The following is a 10,097-nucleotide window of genomic DNA, read 5'->3' on the forward strand; positions in this document are numbered from 1 at the left end:
GCGGCCGATCCTAGACTTGCTTTTGAAGAGGATGTGATTGAACGATTTTCGTGTTTGGTAAGTACAGTGTAATTTGGTAGGGATGTAAATACAGTGAATAACGCATGATATAAGGTTATTGGCAATATGAGAGTATAAGTTAATTTTTAAGAGGTGTTTGTCTCTTTATTTGTGGCCGATTCTAAACTTGCTTTTGGAGAGGATGTGATTAACGATTTTGATATTTGGTAAGTACAGTGTAAATTGGTAAGGATGTAATTTGGTAGGAATGTAAATACAGTGAATAATGCATGATATGAGATCATTGGAAATATGAGAGTCTAAGTTAATTTTTAAGAGGTGTCTTTCTCTTCATTCCAACAGATTTTAGACCTGCTTTTGGAGACGATGTAATTAACGATGTTTAATGTTCAATATGGAATTGGTTGAATTAGAATAACGCAGAATTAACTCTTAAGACATATTATGTTTCCTGAATGACGCTAATCGAGATTTTAGAGAAAATCGTACAGATAATTTTGGTAATTAACTCATTTACTATTACTAAAATATACGTAAGAATATGAGAGGGCCAGAAGTGTCTTTACAATGACTGTTGCATTGATCGTTTAATGATCAATTCCATCGAACCGCAATAAAAGCACAACAGTTGACGTAATCACGGGGCGCGCGATGGTAACAGAACTGTACGACAAACGCAAGAGAACAAAAGAAGGTCAAAGTGTTCGTTGACTAATTTTTCCGAGATACAATAATGTTTCTTTATACGTATGCACGTTTTTGAAACGAAGAATGAAAGGATATTACGGATATATCTGCGGTAATGGCCGTTCACAGTAAATTAATGACAGAGGAATGACTGGAGGGATATTGCAAGTTTTCATTATGTTTCGAAAAGATGACGAACGCAGATAGCAGCGTGGTGTTTAGAAGCGTGTGAAAGAAGAAACAGATTACAGAGAAATGGTTGTGGCGTTCAGTCTTCTCGTTTCAGACGCAACGGTGCCTAGATCGGAGAAACGGCTGGAAAAATATTCTCGCGTATCCGATGAGAATAACGATTCTTTGCCATTTACATGTGTTTATCATTGAACGCCATCGAAGCTCGAAGCAATAGCTGTACCGAATGTCTGCTTTGCAATAAACATGGTACCCGTAGTTGAAGACTTCCGAGTGCAAAGGGTTAATAGAGTTATTCACGGCATAGAATATCGTCGTTTTATTGATATTGCAAACCAGCTCTGTTAACGATGGCTGAATATTACATTAGCAGGCAACAACGTTGAAGAAAAATGTGATTTCTCTTGAGAGAAATGTTGCAACTATGTTTTACATAATATTATAAATAAATATTATTATATATTTATTTTTAATAAAAATATTAAATTTATATATATATAAAATATATAATATATACATGTATATAATTATATATTTTAATCTCTTGCCCTTATTATAAGAAATATTAAATTTTTATATGTTTTATATAATATTATAAATAAATATTATTATATATTTATTTTTTATAAAAATATTAAATTTATATGTACAACATATATTATATATAATCACAGTTTACAATGTGATAATTTCAGTATTTACAAATATTACATTGGCCTCGAGTTAGAATAAAACGCGTGTCTGCACTCTGAGTATTTAATTCGCTCATTTAAAAAAATGCTATAGCAATCGATCAGAGGAAATGTTCCATGTTGTGTCTTTAACACAAACACAATGCTGCTGGATTCTGAATCCTTATCATTCGCGTCGTTGCTTAATTGGACAAACTTTAAATTCCATTGGAAAATAAAAGTTTAATGGACTGGTGATTTCATTCATATCTGTTTTAATGGATATTTTTTGTAAACAAATAAAGCTCGTACTGTGATAGCATGTAGCAAGTTTCACAGTAATCGGTTGGTTAGATATCTTGCACACCGTTTCTAAAAACCGAGTTTCGAGGAAAACGCGTTTAAAGAACGTCATTTTTCTTATATGCTTCAATATTTTCATATTTGCTTATTTTTTATTCATACGTCGCGGTTCGCAGTTCTTGCAATTCAGAATTAAATTAAACCCAATATTCGATTCACACTTTATACGATTTACACTTTATAATACTGCTTAAAGTTGTACAAGCGGTGATGCAAATTCAATTATTCTGTATCCCGCGGATTAATTATTCACACCTCAAAATAAGTCGTTTCAAAGGCTAACGATCTTTTCTATCTTATCTCTAAGACTTCAAACTACCATTTAAAAACGAAAAAAATCCATCTTTTTGAAAATTTCAAGCTACACACAAACACACACACACACACACAACTCTCCCTTTCACAAAAACGACAAACACTTCCACAAAATTTGGTGGTAACCAGGGCCGAAGGCGAAGCGAATAGTTCGCTCGGTTCTTAATTACCTCTGAAACAAAGGTACCCGGTACAAAAAAAGCCCTGCCGTCAATCTTCACCCCGTGGGACATAATTGAGTTCTCCCGCGCCTCTCCCAGGCGAAAGAGAGAGAAAGAGAAAGAGGCAGAAAAAAAGAAAGAGAGAGAGACCACCGGTGGAGGAGCGTGAGCTCCTCGTCTCTCTGTCGCTCGAGTGGATTCACGGTTCCGCGGATAAGTCTACGGGAGGATGGATCGTGGCCACGGGAGGACGAGCAGCCGGTGAGGAGGCTGGAAGAGGTGGTAGGAAAAGGAACGGGGGCGGGTAAAGGGGATCTCACGTTACCTTCGGTGCGGCTAGGTGTCGGGTTACCTCCGACCTCATCTTCCTCCGTGCCACCGCGAGTTTGCCACCATCGACATCGGCCGTCTCTCGTACGTCTGTCCTTACGTACGCCTACCATCCGTCCTGTCACCTTAGTTTCGCACATGTGTCCCGCTTTTTCGCCGGTTTTCGATCGCCCTCCGCCGATCCCTCTGCGCGCGCTGTACCTCGTTACACACCGGAGGGTGAACTCGTCGTGCTCGTGGATCTTGGTTTGTTCCCTTTTCCTCTCGTTTCTTTGGGGGGTGGGGGGAGGGGAAGATTGTTGGAAATTATTTACGGGATGATGAAGACGTCGAAGGTATTCTTTAACTGAATCTTTACTTTCACTCTCTAGAGCAATGATGGCGAACCTATGACCCACGCAGGCGTTGATTTTTATAAACTTGTCTCATCGTGTGTATATAAAAGAATTTTAATTATTTTTCGAACCCCTCTTCTACAAAACGTGTGAAGAAAATTACTTAATACGTGTTCGGTTAGAGGTTAAAAGTGAGAAATGAATGCATAATTGTGTTTTATGGAGGATTTACGACTTGGTTATGTGTACATATAGGTATTTCAAGTCTTAAATGTTGTGTGAGTGTACTTGCGTCCATAAAATTTTATATATCACTTACATTGATTAAACACTAGATCCCATTCTCAGAATCGGTAGCTTTGCTAGTTTTTTATATAATAAAAGAGAAAACAGACAATAAAAAATATTAAGAAATAAAGTGTATATATATATATCTAATGTATAGTGCATGGGTGACTGGACATGATGTCACCGCTTTTATATCATTTTCTTGACGTCGACATTCATTTTTTGCTCTTCACTTGCAAAAGTAAAAGTTGTCAAACAAAAAGGAAACGTAAACTTTTCAGAGGATTGTAAAAGTGAAAGCGAAAGAAAAGTAGTTTTTAACCATCCTCCTCTGCTCCTTTCCAAGTGACGCCACTGATTTAGTGACCCACGAGCTAGTACTAAAATAAATAATGAACAAAATTTGACCCACTTCTCAAAAAGCTTCGCCGTCACTGTTCTAGAGTGTTGTGTTGATGCAATGCTTAGCTTGGAGATTGAAAAACAAGTGAGGACGAAAGACTTCGCGGCCGACAGATCGTACAACACTTGATGTAGTTCGTGTAAGTGCAAGACTTGATGTAGGTTCCTACGGAGATAATTGGCAGAAGACGTCGAAAAATTTGCGATTGGGATTGAGAAACGTTTCTTAGAATTGAGAACGTTTCAGTAAACTAAAGAACGAGTTTGAAGCTAAAGTCAACACCATACAGACCGACATTTTTTATAAGCGACTGTGCGTCGTTTATGAAATGATAGCAGCCGATTTTGCGACTCCAATTCTAACATTGATATTGTACATCCTCTGGGAAGCAGATAATTGAAAATTCTGTACACATTCTGACAAAAAAGAGATAGCAGAATTTTTACCATTTTTCATTTTAGTTTTAGTTAATTTAATTTAATTTTTATTTTAGTAATTTAAGTTAATTTAATTTTTATTTTAGTAATTTAAGTTAATTTAATTTTTATTTTTATTTCAGCAATTGAAGTTAAGTTAATTTAATTTTCATTTTAGTAATAGTCAAAGTAACAACTACGCATCGCCAGAAACTTTTGCTTTCATAAATCTGTTCGACGCCATAAAAAGGGACGTTTATTGCTGTTAATAATTTTAAAAGAGATGTGTTTATGACCATCCCAAGTGTCTTCTGCACAAATACACACAAACAGTATATTTTACTATCTTACTTTTCCTGAAGAAAAATTTCGTAAAGTACTCTTATATTTTGAACACGTATATGTTTAAAAATATTATTCTTGTTATTGTTTATTTTAATCATTAGTACACAGATCTTCAAAGTCTCTTCACAATAATATAACAAAGGCCCGTATACTGTTAAAACGTTTCTGGACAAGGATAATTGAATTTCGTGGTGTTTAGACCTGCAAAGTCTAGGAAGTCCAAAGGGAAACACTGAGAATCGGTGAAATCGGGATTCGCGAAAAATATATTATAGTTACGAATTATTACAAGTTACTTGTAACGAGAGGAAAGCCATTTTGAAGCGAAATTTTTGCTCGCGTCCGGCGTGGTAATGAAAACTTCTGCATACGGAGAAACGCTTTAATTAAAAGGAGAAGCCATCTCCTTGCTCCCGAGGAGAAAAAGAATAGAAAACTTGAGGGTATTCCGGTGTTGTTTCCCTAGTTTCGCCTCGCGAATAAATACACTTGTGCGGACAGAGAGCGAGGTTCTCGATGGAGATTGAAATTACTTAAATAATAAAAAATAGACAGACAGAAAGAGAGAGAGAGAGAGAGAAGAAACGAAACAGATACGATGAAGTATCGGTGAAATGATTCTTGACTTATCGACCGATGGTCCGTCGGCCCCTTGTAATTACTTCAGTGGATAATTAAAACGGTCCCTCGACGCACCCCAGCCACGTTTTATACTCCTGGTATCGCAGCCAAAGGGTGTATAATCGATACTGGCATCGAGGGGTGTCCGTAACGGGAAATACCATGATCGAAAGCCTCCCCCTCCCCCCTCTCCTCTGTCTCGCCTCTGCATATCATCCCCTAAACATCCCGCACCCTTCGACAAAATAACCGCAAAACCTAGATACCGCAACGATACTTTTCACTTCACGAGTAACCAATCGGACTTTTCCTTATTGGAAAAAAGAAAAAACGAGCATTCGTAACTTATTCTCTGACAAGATACCACCTCAAAGTGTATCTCTGTATTTTCTTCTTTATTATACTCATGTTTTTTATTATTTTTATTTCATTTTCCTATCGTGTTTTATTTTTTTATTATGTTTGTTATTGTTATTATTTTATTATACTATATTATTATACTATAATTATTAATATTAATTTTTTAATAATTATTAATATTAATTTTTTATTATTATATTTTATTATGTTTTTATAAATTTAATTTTATAATAATTATTAATATTAATTTTTTATTATTATATTTTATTATGTTTTCATCATATTTTACTACAATATTATAATTATTTATATTATTATATTTTATTATGTTTACTACAATATTATAATTATTAATATTAGTTTTCTATTATTATATTTTATTATATTTCCATCATATTTTACTTTTTGTACAATCTTACTTGATTTTCAAATGTCGTCCCGCTATCGTTCTAATAATAAATTCTTTCGTTTTTGTTGGATAACGACGTCGTGGGTATTACGGATTCAGGTGATAGAGCAATTAATTCATGATTAAGAAATTGGTGAAATTGGACCCAAGTTTTGAAGGGAGAATATATCCCTGATTTAGAATATCAGATACAGGATATACCTGGTGAATCGTACGTTTTCATTTTGTAATAAGTGATCGACAAGTTTCCGGAAAACCTATTATCATGGCCGTCGCCTCTGGCCACGTGTTGATTCACGTGTGCAGCGAGAAACGCGCGACTATTCACCGTGTGTTTTTATATACTAAACGAGAGGCTGTCGAAGGGATGTTAACAGCCGAGGGTGTCGCGTAACGAGATCATAGCACCAAGAGGGTAGATCGTGCGAGCTTATCTTCTCGCTTCTGATTCACTCTAGCTACCAGTCTATGGTTTATGTTTCTTTCGAAACTCTGTCTAATATTTTCACCTCATTTTCGGATGATGTTTCTCGTTTCTGATTCATTCTACGTAGTTCCCAGTCTATGCAAACTGGTTTATGTTTCTTTCGAAACTCTGTCTAATATTTTCACCTCATTTTCGGAAGACGTTTCTCGTTTCTGATTCATTCTACGTAGTTCCCAGTCTATGCAAACTGGTTTATGTTTCTTTCGAAACTCTGTCTAATATTTTCAGCTTATTTTAGAAGGTATTTGCTGTTTCATTGCAGCCAATATCAATTTCAATAAATAAACCGAACTATTTTCCCAAAATATCATCAATTCTAACCCACCAATTTCAAAAAATTGCCTCAACTTCCAATCGATCCTCCAAAGTACCAATACTATAGTAAATCTAATATATTTCTAAATTATCTTCCCACGGGTTTGTTTCTTAATGTAAGTGTTATAGTGCTTTGGGGATAAAAGATGATTCTTTAAGGTTAGTTTTCTTGGAGACAAATTCCTGTGTCAAGAGTGTGTTCCTCCAATAGAATTTGGAACTATTCGTAATGGACGCAGAAGCTATCAAAGACAGAGACACGGAATAAACTCGAATTTTTTCTTCGACTTTACAGAAAATTTTAAACTTCTTTCTAAGTTTCCGAAATGTTAAACTCTAAAGTTCCAAATTTTTTTCTAAGTTTCCGAAATTTTAAACTCTAAAGTTTCAAATTTCTTTCTAAGTTTCCGAAATTTTAAACTTTAAAATCCCAATTTTCTTTCAAAGTTTCCGAAATTTTAAACTCGAAAGTTCTAAATTTCCGAAATATTAAACTCTAAAGTTCCAAATTTCTTTCTAAGTTTCCGAAATTTTAAACTCTAAAGTTCCAAATTTCTTTCTAAGTTCCCGAAATATTAAACTTTAAAGTCCCAATTATCTTTCTAAGTTTCCGAAATTTTAAACTTTAAAGTCCCAATTATCTTTCTAGGTTTCCGAAATTTTAAACTCGAAAGTTCTAAATTTCTTTCTAAATTTCCGAAATATTAAACTCTAAAGTTCCAAATTTCTTTCTAAGTTTCCAAAACTCGAAAGTTTCAAATTTCTCTCTAAGTTTCCGAAATATTAAACTCTAAAGTTCCAAATTTCTTTCTAAGTTTCCGAAATTTTAAAGTCCCAATTTCCTTTCTAAGTTTCCGAAATTTTAAACTCGGAAGTTCCAAATTTCTTTAAAAATACAAACATACATACGCTCCGAATCCCCACCGTCGTCGCGAGATCTAAATGTCTCACCGAAGGAAAAAGAAATTAATCTCTCCACACGTTCCATTTAAAATCCACCGCTACAATCCAGCGTGTCAATTCCAAAGAATTTCGCCAGCGCGAACGTGCAGAACTTTCCTAACTTTCCTCCGCAGGAAGGTGTCGATATCTCGCGACTTTCGATCGCTCTCGTCCTACCACGCACGCGCTTGTTCAGTGGTGCACAATGCAGAAACGTGGCGCAGCGCGCGCACGTCAGACGCGTCAGGCCGATTCCCAAGACGGATCGACGCAAGGTTGGAGAAAACGTCTCTAAGCCATGGAGCGCGGGGCAGCGGGCGAAAGGTGGAAGGAAGGGGGGCCAACCGTCTCGAAATTGCACGTTCGAGCGCAACGAATGCGACGGCCGAGGTGGTCATGGTGCCCTGGCGCGGTACCATTCCACCGTGGTAACTGGAGAACAGAGACAAGTATCAGTTACGAGGAAAACTTCCGTGCACGCATTAACGACGTCGTATGTCCTCACGTACGACGTACGAGGGTCGCCCCGTTGCGAACAGGTACAACAACAGGTCCCCGGGGAAGATCTGGGTCGTGGCATTCTGGTTAAATGGCACGGCGCGTTAATTGAACGGCATTAGGCGTCCATCAGTGGCACCAACCCTCCGACCTTCTGCTCGACGACTGTGAAATCGTTCTCTCGACCTATCTGCTGATTTTACACAGCACACGAGACAGCACGTTGGATGAGCTGTATCGTCGGAGGAGCTGTGTTCTTGGCTAGTTTAGAGAGGAGTAGTTTGCTTCGTTATTGAGAAGTGGACTTGTCTTCTTGCTGGAACTATCTTTTGATTTCTTCGTTAAAGAGTTCTTGATTAACACCTAGAGGTTCGATAATGGACATGTAAGTGCCGAGATATCGACGCCGGCTGCTCTTGCTCAAAGTATTCCAAGTTATTGGTTATAACCTCTTGCCAAGAATTTTTCGTCCCAAAATTGCAATATTTCCTCAGCTTTAAGTATGTATTTAAGTATATATTATAAAACGAAATAGGCAAAACAGAAATAAATTTATTACGTCTCGATAGTTCAAAAGGAAACTTCTCAATAGAAAGTTTCAAAAGGAAACCGACGGATTGTTGTATACGGTTCGGTCACTCGTTATGGTCCGCAATCAGTCGCCAGCGCAAGTGGTTGAAGTATCTTTTACTTTGTTATTTCACACGAAACTCGACACGAAAGCAAATTCTTTCGTTTCGTTTTGTTCAGTTGCTGTCAGATTTGGAAATTTGTTACGCAGCGACATTATTTTATCTCATTTTATAATATTCAATTTACTGTTATATTCTTATGAAGCTTAAATGAATCTAAATTTATTCCATCGGACCAAATGCTTATTTTACTTTGAATATCTCTGCGCGACTTTCGTAAATAAATAAATTATACATATATTTGTAAATAAATAAATATCAGCAATAATATCTATTTATCGTGTGTTATTGCGTATTTTATTAGTACATTATTGCGTAATGACGCGCAATTTACTATAGTATACAAACATTGGTACTGAGTGGATTGTTTGTAGATACTGTTGGTTAGTATTCCAACTAAAATGAAGAGCTGTGATCAATTATAATTTTTGCTCCCGTAAGTAAACAATCGCCTAGCTGCACGTCACGATTAATATATTTTGTGAAAGTGGAAGCGAGATGGAGGAATATTATACGTACAGATATCAATCAGATCAGTTATTTGATCAGTTAGTCTTTATTACGAAGTTAAAAAAAAAAAAATATAGGCAAGAATCACTAACAAGCAAATCTAGAAAGTTTCAACATCGTTTCAAATTGACAAGAACAAAATTTAACAAGAATACTCTTATCCAAAAAAGTATTCTCACTTTTCTAGCCTACGCTATAAAATCACCTTCGAAAAAAAAAAAACGACTGTCAAAGTAGAAGTTTGTTGTCGTACGATATTCTTTTTTTTTTTTACAAAGTTACGTCAGTTTAAGTGACCGACAACTCTTCGCCGCGTGCCTTAACACTAGAACTACCAAAATGGTCAAAATGACCATTTCAATATGTTTATTAAACATTTTATAGATATAAGACAGTATATTTCTGGAGACTTGAACGATCCTCTATAAAACACATAATTAAAAGCTTGTGTACCCTGTTTTACTATAAAAATTTTCTGTTTCGTTTGTTTTAACATCTTTTTGGTCGTCGGTATGATTGCAATTTAAATATTTTATATAAAACAGTATATTTCTGGAGACTTGAACGATCCTCCATAAAACACATAAATAAAAGCTTGTGTACCCTGTTGTACTATAAAGATTTTCTGTTTCGTTTGTTTTAACGTCACTGATGGAAATTTTACGCTTTGGTCGTCGGTATGATGACCATTTGAATATTTTTTTATTAAATATTTTATATAAAACAGTATATTTCT

The sequence above is a fragment of the Frieseomelitta varia genome, unplaced genomic scaffold (assembly GCF_011392965.1).
Source record: "Frieseomelitta varia isolate USP_RPSP 00005682 unplaced genomic scaffold, Fvar_1.2 scaffold_249, whole genome shotgun sequence".
Lineage (NCBI taxonomy): Eukaryota > Metazoa > Arthropoda > Insecta > Hymenoptera > Apidae > Frieseomelitta > Frieseomelitta varia.